This window comes from Lissotriton helveticus, chromosome 6 (assembly GCF_964261635.1).
Source record: "Lissotriton helveticus chromosome 6, aLisHel1.1, whole genome shotgun sequence".
Taxonomy (NCBI): domain Eukaryota; kingdom Metazoa; phylum Chordata; class Amphibia; order Caudata; family Salamandridae; genus Lissotriton; species Lissotriton helveticus.
Genome location: NC_136067.1, coordinates 1,130,339,779 through 1,130,354,403, shown reverse-complemented (window position 1 = coordinate 1,130,354,403; position 14,625 = coordinate 1,130,339,779). Strand labels below are relative to the sequence as shown.

The following is a 14,625-nucleotide window of genomic DNA, read 5'->3' as shown; positions in this document are numbered from 1 at the left end:
TTAGTCTCTCCTCAACATTTTTAATGTATTTGCCTTGCAGTAAAAAAGGTGCGCTCTATGTCCAGCTGCATTTAGCAAGGAAGCCTGCAGGACTTCTGGGACTTTTCTTTCTCTTTTTCAGCCTCCCTGTCATTATTCTTCACCACCCCTAAATCTATACTGCTACCAGTGATGAGTTGCTTTGTGGGAAGCAGGACAAAGAGAAGGGCAGGGCCTATGCAAATGATGGCCTCAGGGATGTCTGGGAGTCCCTTTCAGCAGTACTGTTAAAATCTGCCTTGCAACCAGATTGGTCGGTTAAGCTGAAAAACACCATGCCAGATTGGGCACCAGGTCTCTAGGCGCTTGGAAGACATATTGGGTCTACATCCCTCAGTTTCTGAGCTCCAAGAAATGTTCACCCTCCACCCTAATAGAGAGGTCTTGGCCGATCGTGGCCGAGAGGGGCTGAGAGGGGAAAAAGGTAGCAGGGCAAGATGCTCATGGTTCTGCTTTAATAATGGACCAACTTCCTCTCTCTCCTTAGCTGTGCTTCTGCCTGGCTACTGGGGCTACCAGTTGTAAGCCTGCAGCCCACAAGGAGCTGGTTTGTCCCTCTCACACATGTAAATGGGTAAGCATTCAATTGCACACACCTCCCTGTGTCCACAGACCCTTGCACACACACTTTTGTCAACAAGCTTTTTTTGTAGTTAAGAGAATCAGGGACCCATGTTGAAATACAAAAGCAGCACACCACGTGACGGCCATCACATAGAGTCCAGCAGCAAATGGGAAACGTTTAACTAGCCGTGGTCCTATTACTGCAGCTCTACCGTAGAACATCTGCTGGATGAGTCCTCCTGGAGAATATTGAACCTACAACAAGTCTGAGGTAAATAGGAATATAATGAAACAGGGACCTACAACTCTTCCGAGCCAGATAGGAGTCGAACCTACAATCTTCTGATCCGTAGTCAGACGCGTTATCCGTTGCGCCACTGGCCCTATGTAGACATGCCCATCCTTTTGTCCTTAAGAGGGCTAGAAAGTGTGTGTGTGTGTGTGTGTGTGAAGGCACAAGGAAACCCATCTGACCTCCTGAAAGTCTGTTCTGTGAGGGTTTCCTAAGTTGTACAAAGGACTTTAGGATTAGGAAGGACCTAAAATCTAGGCGAAATGGTCCTAGATCCAAGGAAATCTTTTAGATCAGGCTCAGTTTCTTAAATAGTCTGCATTAACATAATCAGTTCCCGGTCTTTGTGGGGCTGAGCTTGTGAACTCCTTAGTAATTAGGCGGATACAACAAAAAGGGGTTTAATATTACAATACAGGTTAAAATTCAGACACCTTGTCGTAGGCTCACCTTGTCCGGGGACCCAGGCATGCTGCCTTTCCACTCTCAGAGCACTTCACCTAACCTACTGTGCTGCTGTTTCACCTTTAATATCACTGTTCCACAGGCAGCGTGATGTCACAATGCTCCTTGTCTGTAGCCCAAACCATGAGCCTTTGCAACCCTGACATAATCTACATACTTACGGTGTGTGAAGTCTTGGACCACAAATGCAGAGAAGAATAATAGATTGCTACTCTTCAGACATTTTTGCCCATTGGTTCAGATTTGAATGCTTACTGGCCATCTGAGCATCTCTGCCAGGCCACCCTATGTCTAGAGACTGTAGATTTAGAGAGTTTATAAACATTGTCAGTTCATCAATAAAGTGTGCTCGCTTTGGCAGCACATATACTAAAATTGGAACGATACAGAGAAGATTAGCATGGCCCCTGCGCAAGGATGACACGCAAATTCGTGAAGCATTCCATATTTTAAACAGTTTTTAGGAGAGAAATCTTTTTTGTTTTCAGGACTAATTAAAATAATAAAGCAGGTTCCAGTCCTGTGTCATGTAATATGTATTTTTCAATTAGTCTCTCCTCAACATTTTTAATGTATTTGCCTTGCAGTAAAAAAGGTGCGCTCTATGTCCAGCTGCATTTAGCAAGGAAGCCTGCAGGACTTCTGGGACTTTTCTTTCTCTTTTTCAGCCTCCCTGTCATTATTCTTCACCACCTCTAAATCTATACTGCTACCAGTGATGAGTTGCTTTGTGGGAAGCAGGACAAAGAGAAGGGCAGGGCCTATGCAAATGATGGCCTCAGGGATGTCTGGGAGTCCCTTTCAGCAGTACTGTTAAAATCTGCCTTGCAACCAGATTGGTCGGTTAAGCTGAAAAACACCATGCCAGATTGGGCACCAGGTCTCTAGGCGCTTGGAAGACATATTGGGTCTACATCCCTCAGTTTCTGAGGTCCAAGAAATGTTCACCCTCCACCCTAATAGAGAGGTCTTGGCCGATCGTGGCCGATCGTGGCTGAGAGGGGAAAAAGGTAGCAGGGCAAGATGCTCATGGTTCTGCTTTAATAATGGACCAACTTCCTCTCTCTCCTTAGCTGTGCTTCTGCCTGGCTACTGGGGCTACCAGTTGTAGGCCTGCAGCCCACAAGGAGCTGGTTTGTCCCTCTCACACATGTAAATGGGTAAGCATTCAATTGCACACACCTGCCTGCGTCCACAGACCCTTGCACACACACTTTTGTCAACAAGCTTTTTTTGTAGTTAAGAGAATCAGTGACCCATGTTGAAATACAAAAGCAGCACACCACGTGACGGCCATCACATAGAGTCCAGCAGCAAATGGGAAACGTTTAACTAGCCGTGGTCCTATTACTGCAGCTCTACCGTGGAACATCTGCTGGATGAGTCCTCCTGGAGAATATTGAACCTACAACAAGTCTGAGGTAAATAAGAATTCCACAGGAATATAATGAAACAGGGACCTACAACTCTTACGAGCCAGATAGGAGTCGAACCTACAATCTTCTGATCCATGGTCAGACGCGTTATCCATTGCGCCACTGGCCCTATGTAGACATACCCATCCTTTTGTCCTTAAGAGGGCTAGAAAGTGTGTGTGTGTGTGTGTGTGAAGGCACAAGGAAACCCATCTGACCTGCTGAAAGTCTGTTCTGTGAGGGTTTCCTAAGTTGTACAAAGGACTTTAGGAGAAGGAAGGACCTAAAATCTAGGCGAAATGGTCCTAGATCCAAGGAAATCTTTTAGATCAGGCTCAGTTTCTTAAATAGTCTGCATTAACATAATCAGTTCCCGGTCTGTGTGGGGCTGAGCTTGTGAACTCCTTAGTAATTAGGCGGATACAACAAAAAGGGGTTTAATATTACAATACAGGTTAAAATTCAGACACCTTGTCGTAGGCTCACCTTGTCCGGGGACCCAGGCATGCTGCCTTTCCACTCTCAGAGCACTTCACCTAACCTACTGTGCAGCTGTTTCACCTTTAATATCACTCTTCCACTGGCAGCGTGATGTCACAATGCTCCTTGTCTGTAGCCCAAACCATGAGCCTTTGCAACCCTGACATAATCTACATACTTACGGTGTGTGAAGTCTTGGACCACAAATGCAGAGAAGAATAATAGATTGCTACTCTTCAGACATTTTTGCCCATTGGTTCAGATTTGAATGCTTACTGGCCATCTGAGCATCTCTGCCAGGCCACCCTATGTCTAGAGACTGTAGATTTAGAGAGTTTATAAACATTGTCAGTTCATCAATAAAGTGTGCTCGCTTTGGCAGCACATATACTAAAATTGGAACCATACAGAGAAGATTAGCATGGCCCCTGCGCAAGGATGACACGCAAATTCGTGAAGCGTTCCATATTTTAAACAGTTTTTAGGAGAGAAATCTTTTTTGTTTTCAGGACTAATTAAAATAATAAAGCAGGTTCCAGTCCTGTGTCATGTAATATGTATTTTTCAATTAGTCTCTCCTCAACATTTTTAATGTATTTGCCTTGCAGTAAAAAAGGTGCGCTCTATGTCCAGCTGCATTTAGCAAGGAAGCCTGCAGGACTTCTGGGACTTTTCTTTCTCTTTTTCAGCCTCCCTGTCATTATTCTTCACCACCCCTAAATCTATATTGCTACCAGTGATGAGTTGCTTTGTGGGAAGCAGGACAAAGAGAAGGGCAGGGCCTATGCAAATGATGGCCTCAGGGATGTCTGGGAGTCCCTTTCAGCAGTACTGTTAAAATCTGCCTTGCAACCAGATTGGTCGGTTAAGCTGAAAAACACCATGCCAGATTGGGCACCAGGTCTCTAGGCGCTTGGAAGACATATTGGGTCTACATCCCTCAGTTTCTGAGGTCCAAGAAATGTTCACCCTCCACCCTAATAGAGAGGTCTTGGCCGATCGTGGCCGAGAGGGGCTGAGAGGGGAAAAAGGTAGCAGGGCAAGATGCTCATGGTTCTGCTTTAATAATGGACCAACTTCCTCTCTCTCCTTAGCTGTGCTTCTGCCTGGCTACTGGGGCTACCAGTTGTAGGCTTGCAGCCCACAAGGAGCTGGTTTGTCCCTCTCACACATGTAAATGGGTAAGCATTCAATTGCACACACCTGCCTGCGTCCACAGACCCTTGCACACACACTTTTGTCAACAAGCTTTTTTTGTAGTTAAGAGAATCAGGGACCCATGTTGAAATACAAAAGCAGCACACCACGTGACGGCCATCACATAGAGTCCAGCAGCAAATGGGAAACGTTTAACTAGCCGTGGTCCTATTACTGCAGCTCTACCGTGGAACATCTGCTGGATGAGTCCTCCTGGAGAATATTGAACCTACAACAAGTCTGAGGTAAATAAGAATTCCACAGGAATATAATGAAACAGGGACCTACAACTCTTACGAGCCAGATAGGAGTCGAACCTACAATCTTCTGATCCATGGTCAGACGTGTTATCCATTGCGCCACTGGCCCTATGTAGACATACCCATCCTTTTGTCCTTAAGAGGGCTAGAAAGTGTGTGTGTGTGTGTGTGTGAAGGCACAAGGAAACCCATCTGACCTCCTGAAAGTCTGTTCTGTGAGGGTTTCCTAAGTTGTACAAAGGACTTTAGGAGAAGGAAGGACCTAAAATCTAGGCGAAATGGTCCTAGATCCAAGGAAATCTTTTAGATCAGGCTCAGTTTCTTAAATAGTCTGCATTAACATAATCAGTTCCCGGTCTGTGTGGGGCTGAGCTTGTGAACTCCTTAGTAATTAGGCGGATACAACAAAAAGGGGTTTAATATTACAATACAGGTTAAAATTCAGACACCTTGTCGTAGGCTCACCTTGTCCGGGGACCCAGGCATGCTGCCTTTCCACTCTCAGAGCACTTCACCTAACCTACTGTGCAGCTGTTTCACCTTTAATATCACTGTTCCACAGGCAGCGTGATGTCACAATGCTCCTTGTCTGTAGCCCAAACCATGAGCCTTTGCAACCCTGACATAATCTACATACTTACGGTGTGTGAAGTCTTGGACCACAAATGCAGAGAAGAATAATAGATTGCTACTCTTCAGACATTTTTTCCCAATGGTTCAGATTTGAATGCTTACTGGCCATCTGAGCATCTCTGCCAGGCCACCCTATGTCTAGAGACTGTAGATTTAGAGAGTTTATAAACATTGTCAGTTCATCAATAAAGTGTGCTCGCTTTGGCAGCACATATACTAAAATTGGAACGATACAGAGAAGATTAGCATGGCTCCTGCGCAAGGATGACATGCAAATTCGTGAAGCGTTCCATATTTTAAACAGTTTTTAGGAGAGAAATCTTTTTTGTTTTCAAGACTAATTAAAATAATAAAGCAGGTTCCAGTCCTGTGTCATGTAATGTGTATTTTTCAATTAGTCTCTCCTCAACATTTTTAATGTATTTGCCTTGCAGTAAAAAAGATGCGCTCTATGTCCAGCTGCATTTAGCAAGGAAGCCTGCAGGACTTCTGGGACTTTTCTTTCTCTTTTTCAGCCTCCCTGTCATTATTCTTCACCACCCCTAAATCTATACTGCTACCAGTGATGAGTTGCTTTGTGGGAAGCAGGACAAAGAGAAGGGCAGGGCCTATGCAAATGATGGCCTCAGGGATGTCTGGGAGTCCCTTTCAGCAGTACTGTTAAAATCTGCCTTGCAACCAGATTGGTCGGGTAAGCTGAAAAACACCATGCCAGATTGGGCACCAGGTCTCTAGGCGCTTGGAAGACATATTGGGTCTACATCCCTCAGTTTCTGAGGTCCAAGAAATGTTCACCCTCCACCCTAATAGAGAGGCCTTGGCCGATCGTGGCTGAGAGGGGAAAAAGGTAGCAGGGCAAGATGCTCATGGTTCTGCTTTAATAATGGACCAACTTCCTCTCTCTCCTTAGCTGTGCTTCTGCCTGGCTACTGGGGCTACCAGTTGTAAGCCTGCAGCCCACAAGGAGCTGGTTTGTCCCTCTCACACATGTAAATGGGTAAGCATTCAATTGCACACACCTCCCTGCGTCCACAGATCCTTGCACACACACTTTTGTCAACAAGCTTTTTTTGTAGTTTAGAGAATCAGGGACCCATGTTGAAATACAAAAGCAGCACACCACGTGACGGCCATCACATAGAGTCCAGCAGCAAATGGGAAACGTTTAACTAGCCGTGGTCCTATTACTGCAGCTCTACCGTAGAACATCTGCTGGATGAGTCCTCCTGGAGAATATTGAACCTACAACAAGTCTGAGGTAAATAGGAATTAAACAGGAATATAATGAAACAGGGACCTACAACTCTTCCGAGCCAGATAGGAGTTGAACCTACAATCTTCTGATACGTAGTCAGACGCATTATCCGTTGCGCCACTGGCCCTATGTAGACATACCCATCCTTTTGTCCTTAAGAGGGCTAGAAAGTGTGTGTGTGTGTGTGTGTGAAGGCACAAGGAAACCCATCTGACCTCCTGAAAGTCTGTTCTGTGAGGGTTTCCTAAGTTGTACAAAGGACTTTAGGAGAAGGAAGGACCTAAAATCTAGGCGAAATGGTCCTAGATCCAAGGAAATCTTTTAGATCAGGCTCAGTTTCTTAAATAGTCTGCATTAACATAATCAGTTCCCGGTCTGTGTGGGGCTGAGCTTGTGAACTCCTTAGTAATTAGGCGGATACAACAAAAAGGGGTTTAATATTACAATACAGGTTAAAATTCAGACACCTTGTCGTAGGCTCACCTTGTCCGGGGACCCAGGCATGCTGCCTTTCCACTCTCAGAGCACTTCACCTAACCTACTGTGCAGCTGTTTCACCTTTAATATCACTGTTCCACAGGCAGCGTGATGTCACAATGCTCCTTGTCTGTAGCCCAAACTATGAGCCTTTGCAACCCTGACATAATCTACATACTTACGGTGTGTGAAGTCTTGGACCACAAATGCAGAGAAGAATAATAGATTGCTACTCTTCAGACATTTTTTCCCAATGGTTCAGATTTGAATGCTTACTGGCCATCTGAGCATCTCTGCCAGGCCACCCTATGTCTAGAGACTGTAGATTTAGAGAGTTTATAAACATTGTCAGTTCATCAATAAAGTGTGCTCGCTTTGGCAGCACATATACTAAAATTGGAACGATACAGAGAAGATTAGCATGGCTCCTGCGCAAGGATGACATGCAAATTCGTGAAGCGTTCCATATTTTAAACAGTTTTTAGGAGAGAAATCTTTTTTGTTTTCAAGACTAATTAAAATAATAAAGCAGGTTCCAGTCCTGTGTCATGTAATGTGTATTTTTCAATTAGTCTCTCCTCAACATTTTTAATGTATTTGCCTTGCAGTAAAAAAGATGCGCTCTATGTCCAGCTGCATTTAGCAAGGAAGCCTGCAGGACTTCTGGGACTTTTCTTTCTCTTTTTCAGCCTCCCTGTCATTATTCTTCACCACCCCTAAATCTATACTGCTACCAGTGATGAGTTGCTTTGTGGGAAGCAGGACAAAGAGAAGGGCAGGGCCTATGCAAATGATGGCCTCAGGGATGTCTGGGAGTCCCTTTCAGCAGTACTGTTAAAATCTGCCTTGCAACCAGATTGGTCGGGTAAGCTGAAAAACACCATGCCAGATTGGGCACCAGGTCTCTAGGCGCTTGGAAGACATATTGGGTCTACATCCCTCAGTTTCTGAGGTCCAAGAAATGTTCACCCTCCACCCTAATAGAGAGGCCTTGGCCGATCGTGGCTGAGAGGGGAAAAAGGTAGCAGGGCAAGATGCTCATGGTTCTGCTTTAATAATGGACCAACTTCCTCTCTCTCCTTAGCTGTGCTTCTGCCTGGCTACTGGGGCTACCAGTTGTAAGCCTGCAGCCCACAAGGAGCTGGTTTGTCCCTCTCACACATGTAAATGGGTAAGCATTCAATTGCACACACCTCCCTGCGTCCACAGATCCTTGCACACACACTTTTGTCAACAAGCTTTTTTTGTAGTTTAGAGAATCAGGGACCCATGTTGAAATACAAAAGCAGCACACCACGTGACGGCCATCACATAGAGTCCAGCAGCAAATGGGAAACGTTTAACTAGCCGTGGTCCTATTACTGCAGCTCTACCGTAGAACATCTGCTGGATGAGTCCTCCTGGAGAATATTGAACCTACAACAAGTCTGAGGTAAATAGGAATTAAACAGGAATATAATGAAACAGGGACCTACAACTCTTCCGAGCCAGATAGGAGTTGAACCTACAATCTTCTGATCTGTAGTCAGACACGTTATCCGTTGCGCCACTGGCCCTATGTAGACATACCCATCCTTTTGTCCTTAAGAGGGCTAGAAAGTGTGTGTGTGTGTGTGTGTGAAGGCACAAGGAAACCCATCTGACCTCCTGAAAGTCTGTTCTGTGAGGGTTTCCTAAGTTGTACAAAGGACTTTAGGAGAAGGAAGGACCTAAAATCTAGGCGAAATGGTCCTAGATCCAAGGAAATCTTTTAGATCAGGCTCAGTTTCTTAACTAGTCTGCATTAACATAATCAGTTCCCGGTCTGTGTGGGGCTGAGCTTGTGAACTCCTTAGTAATTAGGCGGATACAACAAACAGGGGTTTAATATTACAATACAGGTTAAAATTCAGACACCTTGTCGTAGGCTCACCTTGTCCGGGGACCCAGGCATGCTGCCTTTCCACTCTCAGAGCACTTCACCTAACCTACTGTGCAGCTGTTTCACCTTTAATATCACTGTTCCACAGGCAGCGTGATGTCACAATGCTCCTTGTCTGTAGCCCAAACCATGAGCCTTTGCAACCCTGACATAATCTACATACTTACGGTGTGTGAAGTCTTGGACCTTAAATGCAGTGAAGAATAATAGATTGCTACTCTTCAGACATGTTTGCCCATTGGGTCAGATTTGAATGCTTACTGGCCATCTGAGCATCTCTGCCAGGCCACCCTATGTCTAGAGACTGTAGATTTAGAGAGTTTATAAACATTGCCAGTTCATCAATAAAGTGTGCTCACTTCGGCAGCACATATACTAAAATTGGAACGATACAGAGAAGATTAGCATGGCCCATGCGCAAGGATGACACGCAAATTCGTGAAGCGTTCCATATTTTAAACAGTTTTTAGGAGAGAAATCTTTTTTGTTTTCAAGACTAATTAAAATATTAAAGCAGGTTCCAGTCCTGTGTCATGTAATATGTATTTTTCAATTAGTCTCTCCTCAACATTTTTAATGTATTTGCCTTGTATTAAAAAAGGTGCGCTCTATGTCCAGCTGCATTTAGCAAGGAAGCCTGCAGGACTTCTGGGACTTTTCTTTCTCTTTTACAGCCTCCCTGTCATTATTCTTCACCACCCCTAAATCTATACTGCTACCAGTGATGAGTTGCTTTGTGGGAAGCAGGACAAAGAGAAGGGCAGGGCCTATGCAAATGATGGCCTCAGGGATTTCTGGGAGTCCCTTTCAGCAGTACTGTTAAAATCTGCCTTGCAACCAGATTGGTCGGGTAAGCTGAAAAACACCATGCCAGATTGCGCACCAGGTCTCTAGGCGCTTGGAAGACATATTGGGTCTACATCCCTCAGTTTCTGAGGTCCAAGAAATGTTCACCCTCCACCCTAATAGAGAGGTCTTGGCCGATCGTGGCCGAGAGGGGAAAAAGGTAGCAGGGCAAGATGCTCATGGTTATGCTTTAATAATGGACCAACTTCCTCTCTCTCCTTAGCTGTGCTTCTGCTTGGCTACTGGGGCTACCAGTTGTAGGCCTGCAGCCCACAAGGAGCTGGTTTGTCCCTCTCACACATGTAAATGGGTAAGCATTCAATTGCACACACCTGCCTGCGTCCACAGACCCTTGCACACACACTTTTGTCAACAAGCTTTTTTTGTAGTTAAGAGAATCAGGGACCCATGTTGAAATACAAAAGCAGCACACCACGTGACGGCCATCACATAGAGTCCAGCAGCAAATGGGAAACGTTTAACTAGCCGTGGTCCTATTACTGCAGCTCTACCGTGGAACATCTGCTGGATGAGTCCTCCTGGAGAATATTGAACCTACAACAAGTCTGAGGTAAATAAGAATTCCACAGGAATATAATGAAACAGGGACCTACAACTCTTACGAGCCAGATAGGAGTCGAACCTACAATCTTCTGATCCATGGTCAGACGCGTTATCCATTGCGCCACTGGCCCTATGTAGACATACCCATCCTTTTGTCCTTAAGAGGGCTAGAAAGTGTGTGTGTGTGTGTGTGAAGGCACAAGGAAACCCATCTGACCTGCTGAAAGTCTGTTCTGTGAGGGTTTCCTAAGTTGTACAAAGGACTTTAGGAGAAGGAAGGACCTAAAATCTAGGCGAAATGGTCCTAGATCCAAGGAAATCTTTTAGATCAGGCTCAGTTTCTTAAATAGTCTGCATTAACATAATCAGTTCCCGGTCTGTGTGGGGCTGAGCTTGTGAACTCCTTAGTAATTAGGCGGATACAACAAAAAGGGGTTTAATATTACAATACAGGTTCAAATTCAGACACCTTGTCGTAGGCTCACCTTGTCCGGGGACCCAGGCATGCTGCCTTTCCACTCTCAGAGCACTTCACCTAACCTACTGTGCAGCTGTTTCACCTTTAATATCACTGTTCCACAGGCAGCGTGATGTCACAATGCTCCTTGTCTGTAGCCCAAACCATGAGCCTTTGCAACCCTGACATAATCTACATACTTACGGTGTGTGAAGTCTTGGACCACAAATGCAGAGAAGAATAATAGATTGCTACTCTTCAGACATTTTTGCCCATTGGTTCAGATTTGAATGCTTACTGGCCATCTGAGCATCTCTGCCAGGCCACCCTATGTCTAGAGACTGTAGATTTAGAGAGTTTATAAACATTGTCAGTTCATCAATAAAGTGTGCTCGCTTTGGCAGCACATATACTAAAATTGGAACGATACAGAGAAGATTAGCATGGCCCCTGCGCAAGGATGACACGCAAATTTGTGAAGCGTTCCATATTTTAAACAGTTTTTAGGAGAGAAATCTTTTTTGTTTTCAGGACTAATTAAAATAATAAAGCAGGTTCCAGTCCTGTGTCATGTAATATGTATTTTTCAATTAGTCTCTCCTCAACATTTTTAATGTATTTGCCTTGCAGTAAAAAAGGTACGCTCTATGTCCAGCTGCATTTAGCAAGGAAGCCTGCAGGACTTCTGGGACTTTTCTTTCTCTTTTTCAGCCTCCCTGTCATTATTCTTCACCACCCCTAAATCTATACTGCTACCAGTGATGAGTTGCTTTGTGGGAAGCAGGACAAAGAGAAGGGCAGGGCCTATGCAAATGATGGCCTCAGGGATGTCTGGGAGTCCCTTTCAGCAGTACTGTTAAAATCTGCCTTGCAACCAGATTGGTCGGTTAAGCTGAAAAACACCATGCCAGATTGGGCACCAGGTCTCTAGGCGCTTGGAAGACATATTGGGTCTACATCCCTCAGTTTCTGAGCTCCAAGAAATGTTCACCCTCCACCCTAATAGAGAGGTCTTGGCCGATCGTGGCCGAGAGGGGCTGAGAGGGGAAAAAGGTAGCAGGGCAAGATGCTCATGGTTCTGCTTTAATAATGGACCAACTTCCTCTCTCTCCTTAGCTGTGCTTCTGCCTGGCTACTGGGGCTACCAGTTGTAAGCCTGCAGCCCACAAGGAGCTGGTTTGTCCCTCTCACACATGTAAATGGGTAAGCATTCAATTGCACACACCTCCCTGCGTCCACAGACCCTTGCACACACACTTTTGTCAACAAGCTTTTTTTGTAGTTAAGAGAATCAGGGACCCATGTTGAAATACAAAAGCAGCACACCACGTGACGGCCATCACATAGAGTCCAGCAGCAAATGGGAAACGTTTAACTAGCCGTGGTCCTATTACTGCAGCTCTACCGTAGAACATCTGCTGGATGAGTCCTCCTGGAGAATATTGAACCTACAACAAGTCTGAGGTAAATAGGAATATAATGAAACAGGGACCTACAACTCTTCCGAGCCAGATAGGAGTCGAACCTACAATCTTCTGATCCGTAGTCAGACGTGTTATCCGTTGCGCCACTGGCCCTATGTAGACATGCCCATCCTTTTGTCCTTAAGAGGGCTAGAAAGTGTGTGTGTGTGTGTGTGAAGGCACAAGGAAACCCATCTGACCTCCTGAAAGTCTGTTCTGTGAGGGTTTCCTAAGTTGTACAAAGGACTTTAGGAGAAGGAAGGACCTAAAATCTAGGCGAAATGGTCCTAGATCCAAGGAAATCTTTTAGATCAGGCTCAGTTTCTTAAATAGTCTGCATTAACATAATCAGTTCCCGGTCTTTGTGGGGCTGAGCTTGTGAACTCCTTAGTAATTAGGCGGATACAACAAAAAGTGGTTTAATATTACAATATAGGTTAAAATTCAGACACCTTGTCGTAGGCTCACCTTGTCCGGGGACCCAGGCATGCTGCCTTTCCACTCTCAGAGCACTTCACCTAACCTACTGTGCTGCTGTTTCACCTTTAATATCACTGTTCCACAGGCAGCGTGATGTCACAATGCTCCTTGTCTGTAGCCCAAACCATGAGCCTTTGCAACCCTGACATAATCTACATACTTACGGTGTGTGAAGTCTTGGACCACAAATGCAGAGAAGAATAATAGATTGCTACTCTTCAGACATTTTTGCCCATTGGTTCAGATTTGAATGCTTACTGGCCATCTGAGCATCTTTGCCAGGCCACCCTATGTCTAGAGACTGTAGATTTAGAGAGTTTATAAACATTGTCAGTTCATCAATAAAGTGTGCTCGCTTTGGCAGCACATATACTAAAATTGGAACGATACAGAGAAGATTAGCATGGCCCCTGCGCAAGGATGACACGCAAATTCGTGAAGCGTTCCATATTTTAAACAGTTTTTAGGAGAGAAATCTTTTTTGTTTTCAGGACTAATTAAAATAATAAAGCAGGTTCCAGTCCTGTGTCATGTAATATGTATTTTTCAATTAGTCTCTCCTCAACATTTTTAATGTATTTGCCTTGCAGTAAAAAAGGTGCGCTCTATGTCCAGCTGCATTTAGCAAGGAAGCCTGCAGGACTTCTGGGACTTTTCTTTCTCTTTTTCAGCCTCCCTGTCATTATTCTTCACCACCCCTAAATCTATACTGCTACCAGTGATGAGTTGCTTTGTGGGAAGCAGGACAAAGAGAAGGGCAGACCCTATGCAAATGATGGCCTCAGGGATGTCTGGGAGTCCCTTTCAGCAGTACTGTTAAAATCTGCCTTGCAACCAGATTGGTCGGTTAAGCTGAAAAACACCATGCCAGATTGGGCACCAGGTCTCTAGGCGCTTGGAAGACATATTGGGTCTACATCCCTCAGTTTCTGAGGTCCAAGAAATGTTCACCCTCCACCCTAATAGAGAGGTCGTGGCCGATCGTGGCTGAGAGGGGAAAAAGGTAGCAGGGCAAGATGCTCATGGTTCTGCTTTAATAATGGACCAACTTCCTCTCTCTCCTTAGCTGTGCTTCTGCCTGGCTACTGGGGCTACCAGTTGTAGGCCTGCAGCCCACAAGGAGCTGGTTTGTCCCTCTCACACATGTAAATGGGTAAGCATTCAATTGCACACACCTGCCTGCGTCCACAGACCCTTGCACACACACTTTTGTCAACAAGCTTTTTTTGTAGTTAAGAGAATCAGGGACCCATGTTGAAATACAAAAGCAGCACACCACGTGACGGCCATCACATAGAGTCCAGCAGCAAATGGGAAACGTTTAACTAGCCGTGGTCCTATTACTGCAGCTCTACCGTGGAACATCTGCTGGATGAGTCCTCCTGGAGAATATTGAACCTACAACAAGTCTGAGGTAAATAAGAATTCCACAGGAATATAATGAAACAGGGACCTACAACTCTTACGAGCCAGATAGGAGTCGAACCTACAATCTTCTGATCCATGGTCAGACGCGTTATCCATTGCGCCACTGGCCCTATGTAGACATACCCATCCTTTTGTCCTTAAGAGGGCTAGAAAGTGTGTGTGTGTGTGTGTGTGAAGGCACAAGGAAACCCATCTGACCTGCTGAAAGTCTGTTCTGTGAGGGTTTCCTAAGTTGTACAAAGGACTTTAGGAGAAGGAAGGACCTAAAATCTAGGCGAAATGGTCCTAGATCCAAGGAAATCTTTTAGATCAGGCTCAGTTTCTTAAATAGTCTGCATTAACATAATCAGTTCCCGGTCTGTGTGGGGCTGAGCTTGTGAACTCCTTAG

At 45.1% G+C, this 14,625-nt stretch overlaps 12 non-coding genes across 12 annotated transcripts; 7 read left to right on the top strand and 5 right to left on the bottom strand.

Moving 5' to 3' along the window:
- Nucleotides 1–914: 914 nt before the first annotated feature.
- On the bottom strand, nucleotides 915–987 carry TRNAR-ACG (transfer RNA arginine (anticodon ACG)). Its single transcript has one exon. It is a non-coding gene; the product is annotated as a tRNA-Arg (tRNA).
- A 718-nt stretch (nucleotides 988–1,705) lies between these two features.
- Nucleotides 1,706–1,812, top strand: LOC144765064 (U6 spliceosomal RNA). The gene has a single exon (XR_013597080.1). It is a non-coding gene; the product is annotated as a U6 spliceosomal RNA (small nuclear RNA).
- Nucleotides 1,813–2,832: 1,020 nt separating this feature from the next.
- TRNAH-AUG (transfer RNA histidin (anticodon AUG)) lies at nucleotides 2,833–2,905 on the bottom strand. The gene has a single exon. It is a non-coding gene; the product is annotated as a tRNA-His (tRNA).
- Nucleotides 2,906–3,621: 716 nt separating this feature from the next.
- Nucleotides 3,622–3,728, top strand: LOC144765177 (U6 spliceosomal RNA). The gene has a single exon (XR_013597186.1). It is a non-coding gene; the product is annotated as a U6 spliceosomal RNA (small nuclear RNA).
- A 1,809-nt stretch (nucleotides 3,729–5,537) lies between these two features.
- On the top strand, nucleotides 5,538–5,644 carry LOC144765276 (U6 spliceosomal RNA). Its single transcript, XR_013597279.1, has one exon. It is a non-coding gene; the product is annotated as a U6 spliceosomal RNA (small nuclear RNA).
- Nucleotides 5,645–7,443: 1,799 nt separating this feature from the next.
- LOC144765275 (U6 spliceosomal RNA) lies at nucleotides 7,444–7,550 on the top strand. Its single transcript, XR_013597278.1, has one exon. It is a non-coding gene; the product is annotated as a U6 spliceosomal RNA (small nuclear RNA).
- Nucleotides 7,551–8,560: 1,010 nt separating this feature from the next.
- TRNAC-ACA (transfer RNA cysteine (anticodon ACA)) lies at nucleotides 8,561–8,633 on the bottom strand. The gene has a single exon. It is a non-coding gene; the product is annotated as a tRNA-Cys (tRNA).
- Nucleotides 8,634–9,349: 716 nt separating this feature from the next.
- On the top strand, nucleotides 9,350–9,456 carry LOC144765251 (U6 spliceosomal RNA). The gene has a single exon (XR_013597255.1). It is a non-coding gene; the product is annotated as a U6 spliceosomal RNA (small nuclear RNA).
- A 1,010-nt stretch (nucleotides 9,457–10,466) lies between these two features.
- Nucleotides 10,467–10,539, bottom strand: TRNAH-AUG (transfer RNA histidin (anticodon AUG)). The gene has a single exon. It is a non-coding gene; the product is annotated as a tRNA-His (tRNA).
- A 714-nt stretch (nucleotides 10,540–11,253) lies between these two features.
- LOC144765062 (U6 spliceosomal RNA) lies at nucleotides 11,254–11,360 on the top strand. Its single transcript, XR_013597078.1, has one exon. It is a non-coding gene; the product is annotated as a U6 spliceosomal RNA (small nuclear RNA).
- A 1,796-nt stretch (nucleotides 11,361–13,156) lies between these two features.
- On the top strand, nucleotides 13,157–13,263 carry LOC144765035 (U6 spliceosomal RNA). The gene has a single exon (XR_013597052.1). It is a non-coding gene; the product is annotated as a U6 spliceosomal RNA (small nuclear RNA).
- A 1,010-nt stretch (nucleotides 13,264–14,273) lies between these two features.
- TRNAH-AUG (transfer RNA histidin (anticodon AUG)) lies at nucleotides 14,274–14,346 on the bottom strand. The gene has a single exon. It is a non-coding gene; the product is annotated as a tRNA-His (tRNA).
- Nucleotides 14,347–14,625: the final 279 nt, after the last annotated feature.